Source organism: Neltuma alba, unplaced genomic scaffold (assembly GCF_004799145.2).
Source record: "Neltuma alba isolate B1F8T4 unplaced genomic scaffold, ASM479914v2 tig00004952_pilon, whole genome shotgun sequence".
Taxonomy (NCBI): domain Eukaryota; kingdom Viridiplantae; phylum Streptophyta; class Magnoliopsida; order Fabales; family Fabaceae; genus Neltuma; species Neltuma alba.
Window position 1 is genome coordinate 27,847 of NW_021633926.1, and position 14,789 is coordinate 42,635.

General features: G+C 32.7%; 1 pseudogene; it reads right to left on the reverse strand.

Moving 5' to 3' along the window:
* Positions 1 to 7,556: 7,556 nt before the first annotated feature.
* On the reverse strand, positions 7,557 to 13,901 carry LOC114746370 (protein DETOXIFICATION 29-like; annotated as a pseudogene).
* Positions 13,902 to 14,789: the final 888 nt, after the last annotated feature.

The following is a 14,789-nucleotide window of genomic DNA, read 5'->3' on the forward strand; positions in this document are numbered from 1 at the left end:
ATACTCGTACAAGTTATATTTTAATAAAAATTTTCTATATCATCATTATATGAATTAATCAATTAGATGGCTAAAAAAGAGAAGATAACAATAAATTAAAACTATGACTTACAATGTATGAAATGAAATGCATAAAAAGACAAAACAACATGGAAATATAGGAAAGAGGTATATCCGTTTTCCCTCCTCCATTTCTTACTACTTCCCATCATAATTATAAAATTGTAATTTGAACGGTTCAAAAATCTTATACTACTCTATAGGTAGTCTTATTATGTCCCTATTTATAAACACTGTTGCTTGTGATATTACCATTCAAACTTATTCAAAATACAAGTTGTATTTTAATTTTAAACAAATTATATATCATCGATATATGAGTTAATCACCTAGACGGCTAAAAAGGAGAAAACGCATTTTTCTAAGTGATTAAATATATATTTGTACATGTTTTGTCCTTTTGGCTCAAAATGTTTTGTAATTGTCTATGTATTTTTTCAATTAAATTAAAATTACGACTTACCATATATGAAATGAAATGCATAAAATTAAAGAACAAAACAACATGCAGCTCTTAGAAATATAGAAATACTAGTACATTGGGATATCAGGATATCAAAGCTAAGTCAAGTTCCCACCAAATCTTGTAAATATATAAATATATATTTAAAAACTAATATGACTTATTTTTTAAATTCTGTGTGATCATGCATCGTGTGATACTGTGATCTAATATCTATTACTGATTTAAATCATGTTCAATTTCATTAAACTTTGAATTTTGAGACAGGTTGTTCTGATTTCAAATAAAAATAGGGGAGAATTTTTTTAACCAAAAAATAGGAGAGACTGGTTGATATATAAAACAGAAAATAATGAAATATGAAGCATATATAGTTTTAAAATTGAACGCGAGATGCAGATCAATCACGTGACGCGCGAGGGGAATTTTGTTTTGCCGAAAAGAGGCCTTTGGGCTTCACGGGCTTGGTCTCGGCTCTCTTTTCCCTCCTCTGTTCCTCTTTATCACCATTTGATGAAATTTCAATTGTCCAAATTTAATGTTCAAAAAAAGTATTATTATTTTTTTATCCAAAAAATTATAATTTTATTTTAAAAAAATAAGTAAATAAATTCAAAATTTTAATATTTGATTTGAATTCATATCATATTTTAACAATTCAGATTTATTTATATTTTTTTAGATAAAATTATAATATTTTTTTTCTTAATAATAATAATAATAATATTTTTTAGAACATTAAATCTGAACCATTAATATTTGATACAATAGTAATGAGGGGGTAGGGAAAGAGTCTGGCTCCAACGAGGCTGAATTGTGAAAATAGGGGTGTTTAAATTGTCCCGTTACGGTAGGTCCATCCCAATCCTGATCACTTTGGAACGGGATAAAAAAATTTTCGGGATGAGACAATTCTGGGACGGGTAATCGGGACAGGACGGGACGCGGGACGGGGTTGTCCCGTCACGATTGCATCCTGGGATATATAATTTTAAAAAAAATTGCAAATGTTAAAAAAATCCTTTATCATCTCAACTAAACCACCATTGATCTCTCCCCAGGCTGCATGGTAGAAACAACCAGAAAAGCCATCAGGACCTGGGGCTTTTGTCCCATTCAATTAGAAAGCAGCCAGCTTGATCTCCTCCATTGTGACAGCTTTCTGCAACATTTTATTATCTTCTTTAGAAACTGACTTCTCAACATAAGATAAAGCACCCTCCATATTTCTTCTGCCACAAGAAGCAAAGAGCTCAAAGTAAAACTTAAAGAAAGCATTATTGATATCTTTCTCATCCTCCAACCAGTCACCATTTTCCCCCTTTAGCTTAACAACTTTATTCCTCACTCTTCTCTGAATAATACAAGAGTGAAAAAATTTTGTATTTCAGTCTCCTAGAGAAAGCCAATTAATTCTTGATCTTTGTTACCAGTTAATTCAGATACTTCTAAGTAATAAAATTTTTAAACATAAACTTTTTCATTAGATTTCTATTGTATTTTTTCAAATGTATATATTTTATTTTTAGAAGAATTTCATTAAAAAAAATTTGAAATTACTAAATTTGAAATTAGGTTTAGTATACACTTTAGGCCCTGTTTGATAAGCAGCCTTGAATTTTAAGGGATCCGGAATGACATTGGGTTAGGATTGAGAGTGAAAGTGGGAGTGGGATTGATGCTTTAAAATTATATTTGGTAGGTAGTAATATTTACCTAGAATTCTTGTATTAATTTTATTTTGAAATTAGGTATATATTATAAAAAGACTATAATATCCTAGTTATTAAAAAATAAAATAAAAAGCTTGCAACTCGCAGTCGCCCCCCATCCTTCACGGCCCTCCCCCCCCTCACCGTCCTCTCCATTTTCGTTTGATCTTCTTCTTCATATGAAGACTTGCACCAGTTTTAATATCTTTTTCATCTTGTTTTTAAGATCCAAATGAAAAGGCCAAGTCACCTCCATTTTCGCTTGTTTCTTTTAAAGCCAAGTCACCGACTGTAAAACCTTTGCTCATCATTATTCTAGAATTCAAGCTGTTTATGAGTCTAGCTTTTTCCTTTGATTAATTTAGCTAATAAGTAAAAATAAAGAAGTAACATAGCATGTTCAGGAGTTTACACCGCACAGCATTGTAGACTCTCCACATCTATGGCCCATATGTGTGTGTGTGTAGATCCCTTTAATTTCCGCAACTTCGAATAAAATTCTGGTTTAAATTAGAGAGTTTAAGGGGAGAGAAGCTTTGGAAGAAGAAGAGGAAGAAGGGAGAAGACAAGGGAGGGACTTGGAGCTTAGGGGTACCAATGTACTAAATGAGGAAGATGATGTCGTGGCCTATGGAGGCCGCCATGGAAGGAGAAGATAAATGATGGAAGGTATGGATGAGAATAGCAAGGGATAGCTTTTGCTGTAGATTAACCTATCTACCATTGTGGATGTATGGCGGAGAGTGAAGGAAGGCATGGGGGCAAAGGGAGGATGGAGAAGACGGAGGGACGGGACGGAGGAGAGAGAGGGAGCATAGAAATGATGGGTGGTTTGCCGGAGATAGCAGAACGGATGAAGGCATTAGTGATTGCTTCATTGATGAGAAGGGTTGAGAGGCATAGGCATTTTGGTCATGAAAAATATCAACCTCAGATTGATTTTTCAATATCATGGGTGGAAGCGTTACTGCTCAATCCCATCTAGATGGGTTGCTCAATCTCAAATATTACTTAGAACCCGTTTGGTTCAACCTCATTACAGAAATATAATGGTAATTAAAATTGCATTATTAAGAAAAACATGTTTGGTTGCTTTTTAGTTTAGTGATGAGGTTTATTATGGTAATGATTATTATCAAAAAATTGGTAATGGCCATTCATACCTCCTTCCTTATGAATTCTCGTTACCACTCATTGTATGATTCAAAAAGTCTACTCCCTCCGTTCCTTATTATAAAAGACATTTGATGCTTATGGCATGTTCCTATATATAAGAGACACTTACAAGTTGTCTCTACTTTTTTGTGTTGATTTACTATTTTACCCATATTTATTATCTCCAACTCACACTCTCTCTCCCTCCCACTTCTCTTTCTTTTAATAATTTAATTGTTCTCTCTCATGCTCTCTCTCTTATTAATGAGGGCATTTTTGGAAAAAAATTATACTTTTTACACATTAATTGTTATTAACTACTTTTAACTGTTTTTTTGATCAACGTACTTCGGTTATTTGTCTCTTATAATAAGGAATGGAGGGAGTAATTTATTTTTGTGTTTGTTCTCATTGTCTCCTCCCTCCTCCTCCATTATCGACAGCTACCCCCCACGACACCACTACCCCCATTGACTAGAACCAACGTTTTTTCCCTTCTCCCTCGTTTTTTTTTAGTGATAAGTCCTTCTCTCTTTTCTCCCTCACTTTGTTATCGTCATTTTCATCATTGGCCATCATCGGCCATCAACATCTAAAGCTGTGGACGTCTCCCTTTCATATCTGTCTTCTATGAACGTCTTTCTTTGGATCTATTTTTTTTGCAAATGTTCAAATCAATATTTGTTGTGACAAACATGAGATTTTCATGCTTCTATGGTTTAGATCTTGGTTTTCATTTTGTTCCTTCTGTAAGATTTGAAACCATGTTTAAAACTTGATTCATATATTTCTTCCCTTTTAATTCATTATGCTGATGATCTACTCAAGATTTTTTCTTTTAAACATGTTGATTTTTATTTGGGTTTTGTATTGACACTAGTAGGAAGAAGATGATTGGGAATTGAGAGTTTTTGGGCATTTTGGACCTTTTATAATTCTGATTAAATATGAAAAATAATTTATGCACATCTTATTAATAACAAACCAAACATATTAATGGTAATCATTATTGCATTGCACCCCATTGCATTCCAACCTAGTGTCTTATACCAAACATGTTAAAATAAACTATGCTAATGATGCCAGTCCCAACCTATCCAGTGCCTCATACCAAACAGGGTTGTAATATGTTTTGACAACATTAAATTTACAAATAACAATGCATTTTTGTAAAAAAATTTTATTTGGGATTTAGTAATTTGAACTTTCTTTTTTAGATTTTCCCTTTGTTTTATAATTTTAGAATACATTTTTGTCCATTTCCCATTATTGAATAGATGCTGAAGTTCAAGGATTTGATGGGGAGAAGTTCACATGTAAAATTAAATCAAGACACTGCCATTTTGAAAGATGATAGAAAATTATACGCAAATACCTATATTTGGAAATAAAGTAGTCCGGCTACATCATAAAACCTTATCAGTCACTTCAAAACTTTATACACTGAATAAACATGGGAAATCGTATTAGTCCAACTATATCATAAAACTCATGCATAAAGTCCTTAACACACTCAAAAGATAACTAAGTCTTAGTATCAATAGATTTGACTGCAGGTTCTATGATCATTTTGACCTGTTCAAGACCAATTCAACCGGATATCTCCTCTGCCACACTCCCTCATCTCTTGAGCGCTTCTTGGTTCAGCCAGTCAAACTGGTCTCAAAACAATGCGTGTGAGCGGTTTTTTCTCTCTTGCCACTTGCCGGTAGTATGAGTGATTTTAAATTGGGAGAATGACTACTAAGAAGTTGATAAAAATATCAAGAATCAACCTCATTTTTAGTCTCTAAAATTTAATCTATCTTTAATTTTGGTCTATGAAATATGAAACGAGTAGTTTTGGGTTTTGAAAGTTAACATTATTTTAATCTTGATCTCCAAAATTTGAAATCAATGGTTTTGATTTTTGAAATTTGACATTATTTAGGATCAAAACTAAAATAAGGTCAAATTCCATATCATTAAAAATTATATTGACTCCGATCAAATATTAATATCAAATCAGGACTCCATCATAACTTAAGTTCTCATATATTTCACAGCTGTAAATTTTTTAGAAAGTCCAAATGTAATATTAACCTTCTTACAAAATTCCTTTTTTTGGGGCATGCTCTCCTCGGTGTTTAGCGGCTAAAAGCTTGTAATCATGCGGTAAATGTAACAGTATGAATCACAAGCTTGGCTGGTCCTAAAACATACTAACTGTTGCCTTATTTTATTCACCTCTGTTTTTTTGGACTCAAAACAGAGACAAACAGAGTAACCTTCTACATTCAATGCCATTAACGTTTAAAATAACAAGGACCCAGTAAAATGAACAAAAAGTACAAGAATTTAATTCAAAATTAGAGGGAAAAAATAAGGACTAGCAGGTGAATTTTCCCTTTCCTTATTTAAAATACTTTGTTTTATAAGTTCTAAAAAGAAAAATATAACGTTTAATTCTTAATTTTTGTAAATTATGGATTTAGCTTATAGACTTTGATTCATTATAACTGGGTTATTACGACATATGCAGCTGGGGAGGCATCATAAAGGGAGAATTAAGTGTTACTTCTTGCTACAGTGGTTTCTAAGAAACAGGTAATTTCTGGAAATCCTTTTAACGATTTTTTTACCGATATACGATAAACAGTAAAACAATATACCAAAATGCTGTACTTTTGAAACTATTTACCAATATACTGCACTTAAAATCGTTCTTGGCAAGAACGATTTTAAAATTACACATAAGTCGTTCTTGGCGTGAACGATTTCAGAAATCATTTATGCTAAGAACGATTTTACTTTTTCTTGTTCACTCTCTCACATACGAATCTCTGCCAATTTTACATGCAAAAATAAGAATCCTTAACAATGCTCCCATGAGGTTACAACGTCTATATTGCATTAAAATTTCAAAATCTAAATTTTTTTAATTTTTTAAATAGAGCTTGATGAAATTTTCTGTTATTTCCTCTTCTTTTTATTTTTCTCATACCAAACAATACGTAACAAAAAAAATGCTTTGATTGTAAATTTGTAATTGTAGCAATTAAGTTGTAGGACTAAATTATTATTATTATTATTTTGGTCACAGGCATAAAAGGTCCATGCCCAATACTTAATTTCTCGTCAAACCGAACAAATACCACACGACAGGCTTTTTTACCAATATGCTTTTAAAAATTATTCAGCAGATAAATGACTTTAAAAATTATTCACCTGAAAAACGATCTTAAGTGTAGCATATTAGTAAATACTTTTAAAAGTACAGCATATTAGTATATAATTTTACTTTTTGTAATATTTTGGTAAAAAAAGCCTGTCGTGTGGCATTTGTTCGGTTTGACGAGAAATCAAGTATTGGGCATAGACCTTTTATGGCTGTGACCAAAATAATAATAATAATAATAATAATAATAATAATAATAATAATAATAATAATTTAGTCCTACAGCTTAATTGCTACAATTAAAAATTTACAATCAAAGCATAATTTTTTTTGTTACGTATTGTTTGATATGAGAAAAATAAAAAGAAGAGGAAATAACAGAAAATTTCATCAAGCTCTACTTAAAAATAAAAAAATTGGGATTTTCAAATTTTAATGCAATATAGACGTTATAGCCTCATGAGAGTATTGTCAAGAATTCTTATTTTTGCATGTAAAATTGGCAGAGATTCGTATGTGAGAGAGTGAACAGGAAAAAGTAAAATCGTTTTTGACATGAACGATTTCTGAAATCGTTCACGCCAAGAACGACTTGTGTGTAATTTTAAAGTTTTTCTTGCCAAGAACGATTTTAAGTGCAGTATATTGGTAAATAGTTTCAAAAATGTAGTATTTTGGTATATTGTTTTAGTGTTTATCGTATATCGGTAAAAAAGCCCCTTATAACCTCACTTGTTAAAATAAATGGTTGGCCATCTCTCTGGCTCTACTTTCTCCACCCTTCAAAAACCAAATTCTCTGCTTCATTAGCAACACTTAGCTGAGCTGGGATAGCACCACCGTCACCATCCGCCAATATCAACCACCACCGAATCCCTCGTGAGCTCGATTTAAAAAAATTAAAAAGATAGAGTTATAAAATTCTAATAAAAAAATGTATAACAAAAGAGTAATAAAAATTAATTAAAACCTTTTATCATCCATTTTTTAAATCGAAAACTCATCAAAACTTCTTTTTATTTCCTCATACCAAAAGGACCCTAAGACTTCATCCAAAAATGCAAATGACTCACCAGTTAAAGTGAGGTTGATTATTTCTTACAGTGAAAAAAGAAGTGAAATTATTTCCAAACATTCGTCCTTCAAATGAAAACAACTAAAAACTAAAAAGAAAACCCAGCGGAAAGCAAGAAGCTTCTGCATCTTTGGCCTCAAGTTTCTTCTGTCTTTTCCATTTCACCATCTATTATTGCATGCCCACCCCACTTCTGTATCCTACCTTCTGCGAGCAAGGCCTGCAATTTCATCCACAAATTAAAAATATCCATAATTCTCACACACACACACACACACACACACACACACACTCACTCACTCTTACACTTCACACTAATAAAAACTTGCTATTGATTTTCATCATATGTAAAGAAGGTACCTCTTTATTCCAGTTGGTTTTCAAACCATTATGGCTAGAACGCTTGTCTGTAAAATGAGCCCTGACATCAATCCGGACCAGATTCCCTGTAAACCAAAACAAAAAACAGAGAGAGGGGAAAAATTAAAAATTTTGAAACAATCTCATATGTGAAGATGAATTATTAACAGATAACCCAAGTTATCAATTCTATGCTCTTTTAAACTTTATTTTTTTAGGCATATAATCCCCTCAAACTTTGTCTCATATGCAAATAAATCTTTTAAACTTTAAATCATCTGAAGATATGTAATAATCAAAAGTAATAGTACAGGAATTATCTACATAAACGTAGAAATTCAAAGAGGTTGACTATAAAGTTTCAAAAATTATGAAGGTTATTTACAAATGACATCAAATTCAGGAAATCTTGTGTAATTTAGCCAAGTATTTATATGCTTTCTATTGGTTTTTCTTTTTAATTAAGGATTGATTATTCATGATTAGCTTAATTTATCTATTTCTATAACAACAACCAAAAAAAAGGAAGAGATGGTAGACGTACAATGACTCCATAGTCGAGCACGTAGCCAAAAACAAGACCGACAGGGAGACCGACGAGGTAGTAACAAGCGATGTTGACATAAGCGATAATAGCTTGCCAGCCAGCTCCGACGGCGACGCCGGAAAGAACAGGCTGCACATTGTTGACGACGATGCTTAAAGACAAAATGGGTGTGAGGTCCATCACCGCCTTTTGAACCTCCGGATCGCTCGAAAACAACGTTGGATACTCCTTGCGGAAGATGAGGAGGACGATCGACACCAGAACTCCCAGAAGAAACGACGTCATTACGGCCACCAGCAGTGAAAACTTTGCTGCTCTTGGATGTCCTGCTCCCAATTCATTGGATACTCTTACACTGCATGCATGCATTGTTTTCAAGTAAGTTCAAGCTCGTTATTTATCTGATCCTATTTATAAATCACTTTTAATATAGACGCTTATAGCATTATTTTCATGTATGACGGGTTTCGTAGGGTTTGAGACTTCTAACGTTCTTCCCTCCAATACGTTTTGCAATGCCTTAATGGGAAGGGAACCTCCCTACTTCCCTTATCATCCACTTTTTTTTCTTTCCATTAGATCAACTTTGAACAGTTAGGATTTAACGTCTATAAAAATATTATTTTCATATCAATTAACAAAATATGTATGAAAATAAATTTAAATTATTAAATTATAATCTAAATAGTTCACATTTTTACACTTTTATTAAACTATTATATATATTTTTTATAAGATATTAAATCTCAAGTTGTCAACTATTTAAAGTTGATCTAATGATGAGAATAAAAAAGTGGATGGAAGCACCGCAACCTCTTAGACAATTTTTTATCATTAGAATTTAAATAACATAAGTGACGTTTTTACATCTGCCCTAATAAAATGGTGCGGTTTTAATTTTTTTATTTTTTAAAAAACTATAATATTATGCATTTTTTATTTGTTTTCTTTTAAAAAATCATTAAAAAAATAAAAATTTCACATTTTACTATTATAAGGTATCAAAATATTTGTCATTTTATCAATAAAAAAATTAAAAAGTTGGGACAATGCAAAAAGAATATTAAAAAGCATTGGAAATAGGCACATTATTTTCAAGTAAGTTGAAGCTAGTTAATATGTTTTTTTTTTTAACATCAAGCTAGCTAATAATTCTTCGATCCTTAATATACGACCCAATTGTTGAGTTAGTTTTGGTCCTAAATATAAGACTCATTTATTATATTTATCAATTTTCTCTGAATTACCTTTATAGATATTCCCTCAACCATAATCAAATAGAAAAGGGAGATGGGGTATTAAGAAAGATGATTATGGTGTTTTAAGAAAAATGTGTCACATTTCTTGTAATTAACTAGCTTACCTAACTTCCTTAATCTAATTAAATTAGTTAAATAGGTCTTATATTAAAGATCCGAGGAGTTTTTTTTTTTTTAACATCAAGCTGGCTAATATGTTTGAATATTACGAATGTCTTCGTAGAGATAGAGAGGAATTTGAATATCACACCTTACGGTTGCGTTGAATCCGAAGGAGACCATTATAGCCCAAACCATTATGTTGATACTGCACAAATTAAATATCATGTCAGTAAAAAAGAATCCCACCATGCTGCTGGTTGAAGAAATTAATGGGCATGGAGGCACCAATAAGACTTTCTGTGGTTTGGTCAAAATAAATGGGCAATAAAAAGCAGGTTAAAATAAAAATAAAAATTAAAAAGTTAGCGGAAGGACTGTGACGCGTGAAACTCACTAAATATTTCTCATTATAGTGTACTTATCCCAGCCATCTACCAGTCTTTGAAATAAGAAGTCCCAAAAAAAAAGGAGAGAGATAAAGGAGATACTTGGATCCTCGGATACATATTTGTCGGGTTATGGCTAACTACTGCTGCTGCATGACCCCGTGGTTTCAAGTTTTGTTTGGTTTGCATAGAAAGAGTATTTGGATAGAGTCAAAATTATGATTTTAAAAATATTTTTACAGTATACAAAATAAATATGTGAAAGAATTCATCTCGATTTGTAAAAATATTTCTGTATTTTTTATGATACCCAAACACTCTCAGAACAAGCATAGCATTGAAAGTAAAGTGAAAACTTGATTGTGCTGAATGTTAGTTGGAGGCCTGTTTCTTGAAAGTGAAGGCCACAGTACGCTGTGTTCTTAAATAGGACAGGCGCCGGCCTGACTCAGCTGAACATTGAAGTTTGTCTTTTTTGTGTTTGGTACAAAAGAAGGCTTCAAAGCCTAAACAGTAAAATTAAAATATAGAGAATCACCAATAGAGATTGGATTTGGCAGATGACCGGTTGTTAATTTCCTCAATCCTCACTTGTAACATTCTCTAATGATGAAGACCAGGTTGTTGAGCTACTGCTTATGGACCCATAGAATAGGTCTAAAACAAAGCAACTCATAAACCATGGTAGAGATATCATGGTGATGTCAGTGAGAGGAAGGCCCCTATTGAGACCGTGACCCTGAATTTTTAATTTTTTTTCACAATATTATATACTTCATCTAATCCCAAGCACAATGTCCTCTTAGTTAATCTCCGGAATTAAAAAATAATGAAAAAAATTCTCATAAAAAGCTTGAAAATTACTGAATTTCAAATTAAGATTGTTTTTTATACTTTAACAGGTTTTAACCGCATGTTATAAATAATAATATATTTTTATAAGAATTTCTGATTTAGGACTTAGTAATTTTTAAGTTTTTTTTTGGTAAGATCTTTTAAAAAAAATTAAAATTTTACAATTAATTATAAAAAGAATTTGTGACATTTTTTTCAAGAATAACCTTTGTATTTAATAATTAAAATTTAATGCATGGAGGTAAAAATATCTAAATAAACAAGGATGTTGTGAACAAGTTTAATATAAGTAACAAAAGCTAACACATGGTAGGTCCTACGTCACTTTCATAATTAAGTTTCTTTTTCTCGGCGAAGAAATTAATTGACACGGGACCCCATGATTGGTCTGCCCTCTACGGCATACTCTCCAATGGGTTGCAACAGCCTATTAACCCTTCCAACTGCAAGTCAGCGGAACTACCCTCCCTGGCTCCCTCGCAGGCGGTCAATTGGGAATGAATATACTACATTTTTCATTGAAAAATACATATTTTGATTGACAAATCTTAAGTCTCATGTTAATTTAATATTTTGGCTTATAACATTAGACACCATTTTTGTCCTTTTCTTTTATTATTTTTTTGTTAAATTTAATAACATGAGATTAAGATTTGTCAAAGTTTTTATTTAATATAACTCACTTTTTTTATAGTTTTAATTCATTTAAAATTCAGTTTTTATGCTTTGAAATATTTAAAATATTGATTTTTAATAAGATAACAGGGAGAATAATAAAAAAGAAAGATGAAAATTACTAACCCCAAATTAGGTTTGGTAACGACACTTTATTTGTTGTTGACAACATTGAATTTGCAAATGACAAAAAAATTTTGTTGGCATTTCTTATTTGGCATTTACAAATTTTCAATTTTTTTGTCACTTTCTCAAGATAATTAATACTCCTGCAGTTCTTAATATAAAACTTATTTAACTAACTTGATTAGATTAAAAAAGTTAAGTAAGTTAGTTAATTATAAAAAATATGATATGTTTTTCTAAAAATACCATAATTATTTTTTTAATATTCCTTCTTCCTTACTTACTTGATTATGGTTGAGTAAGTATCCATAAAAATAATTTTAAAAAATTAATAAATATAAAAAATAAATCTTATATTTAAAACTAAAATTAATTTAAGAATTAGTTCTTATAACCGGAGGAGCAATAAGCAATAAGTAATAATAAGGTTAAAGGGAGCAGTGAATGAACATTTACCAGATAGAGAAGGCACCCACTGCAACTTCAGCGTTTTTGAGATACCCAGCGAACAGAACCAGCAACGAAAAATACCACACCTCCAAGCTGCATGCACATACGGAGAATTTTATTTAGTTTAAAATTGACGTAACGGCCACTTCTCGGAGCTTACAGCAAACCGGCAAGTAAACGACGACACATGCGAAGCGAATGATAATTTAATATCACCCAACAACTCATCTCTGTCGGGAATGTTAGATTCAAAAAGGTTTCCCCAAAAAATAATAATAATAATAATAATTCCAAAAAAAAAAGAAAAAGAAAACGTAGATTTTGCTGTGTTCAGAAAATGGTGATCTCTTCTGCCCAAGCGCCGGCGAACAGGGACATGCCGGAGCTTGCAGCAGAGTAGAGAAAGTAAAATGATGAAACATGTGAATGGAATGAGTAATGACAATACGAACCAGAGCATGACGGCGGAGGCCAAAGAGAGGCGAACGAAACCCCACAGATTCTTAAATGCTTGGAAGGAAAAGCCATTCCAAGCTCGCCCACATCTTCCGCATAAGATGTAAATCAACTGACCAAGCACGAGCAACCACCACGACGCGTTCAGGACGACCGCCGCTCCGACCAGTCCCAATTTCAATTTTAGCATCAGCAACCAGCTCATCACCACGTGAAGCACCAGCACCCCCGTCGATATCCACGCCATCACCATGATTTTGCTCTGCGCCTGCAAGAACTTCTGCATCGGAAAGTTCATCGCGTACGCGTACAGCTGCGGTATCATCCAAATCGCGAACAGCCCCGCCGTGTCCGAAATCGCCGTCGTCTCCCCTATCCCTTTGAGGATTTGCCTCGCGAAGATGTAAAATGGAGTCAGAAACAGAGCCGTCGTGGTCAGAATCAACCACGACCTCTGCATGTAAATCCCTAACATATCAAGCTGACCCGCCCCGTAAGCTTGCCCGCACAGCGTCTCCAGCGCGCTTCCCATTCCGAGCTGTTCGAATTCAAATTCAAAAAAAATCAAGATCACTTCACCTTTTAAAGTATTCGCCAGAGTAATTTGTAGATATTTTACCATGAAGCCGTAGCAGAAGTTGCCGATGATGGAGTTCTCGACGGAGAATGAGGCGAGTTGGAGGGTTCCGACCTGACCGGTGAGGACTTGAGTGATGCCACCGAGGGAGTACTGAGAAACGGAGGTCAGAATGGCGGGGCCCGTGAGGTACCAGAGCTTCTTGGACTCGATAAGGAATTGAGTAAAGAAGTCTTTGGGAGTGTTGATGGGAGGTATGTCAGAAGATTCAGCGCTGAAAATGGCGGGCGCGGCGGAGATATCATGATGAGGCTCCTCCGGTGAGGATGTGGCGGCGAGGAGCGGCTGCGTGTTATTCTCCCGATTTTCCATTGATTACTGTGCAGAACGTGTAGGTCCTTCCGCGCAGGTATAACAAATTCTCCAACACAACTCTATTTAGTAGCTACTGGTCCCTGTACGTCCATATTTACATGGGCTCGGAATGAATCATCATCATCACTACACACCGTCTTGGCCGTTACTTTTCAGCGACCACGTAGTCAAGTTGACGACATTCCACTCTTCCCATTTCTTCTCCTTCCCTTCTTATTCATTGGTATGTACGTATATTTATAAGTTCACCTCTTTTTTTTGTTTTTTTGCTTGAATAAATTCCTGAAAAGCTCTTCATTTAAGACGTTTACTACCTAAAAGTGGCTACAATTTGTTTTAAAACAAAGGTGCAACTCAGCTTTTAGTTTTATGAAAAAAGAAACATTTGAATTACAAACACTCAATTCAAATCTCTTTTAGGCAAAAAGCTATTCAAATAGGGATTTTTCAATAATTTTTTTCTCTCATTTTTGTTTTATTTAATTTTTATTTTTCATTGCTTGAATTTTTTCCAGAATAGTCAATAGTATATTTTTCAATATATATGCTTTATAATTAATACTTGATATCTTAAATAATGAAAAACGTATAAAATAAAAATTAAAAAATTATGCAAAACAATTTGTCTCTACATAACAAAAACTTTTATTTCAAACTAAGAGGAGTTAGAGTATGAGGGGAGATCTACATTGAGACCCACATATTTAATATAAAAAAGGAAATTTTCAGATGATCAGTTGAGTTTCAAATATGCATACATAATAAATATTATGATTTCTTTTTCTAAACCTGAGTCAATATGAAAATTTCGAATTATGATTTTAATATTCAATTATTTTGATAGTAACTACATTATACTATTTGTCAATGTCAATTATATACTAAAAAATTTTTAAAAATCATATAAGAAATAATAAATATAAAATAAGGAAAGGAAATCCAAACCAAACATATTAATGTCAAATACAATATCTTTGCAAAATAAGTACAAATATTTTC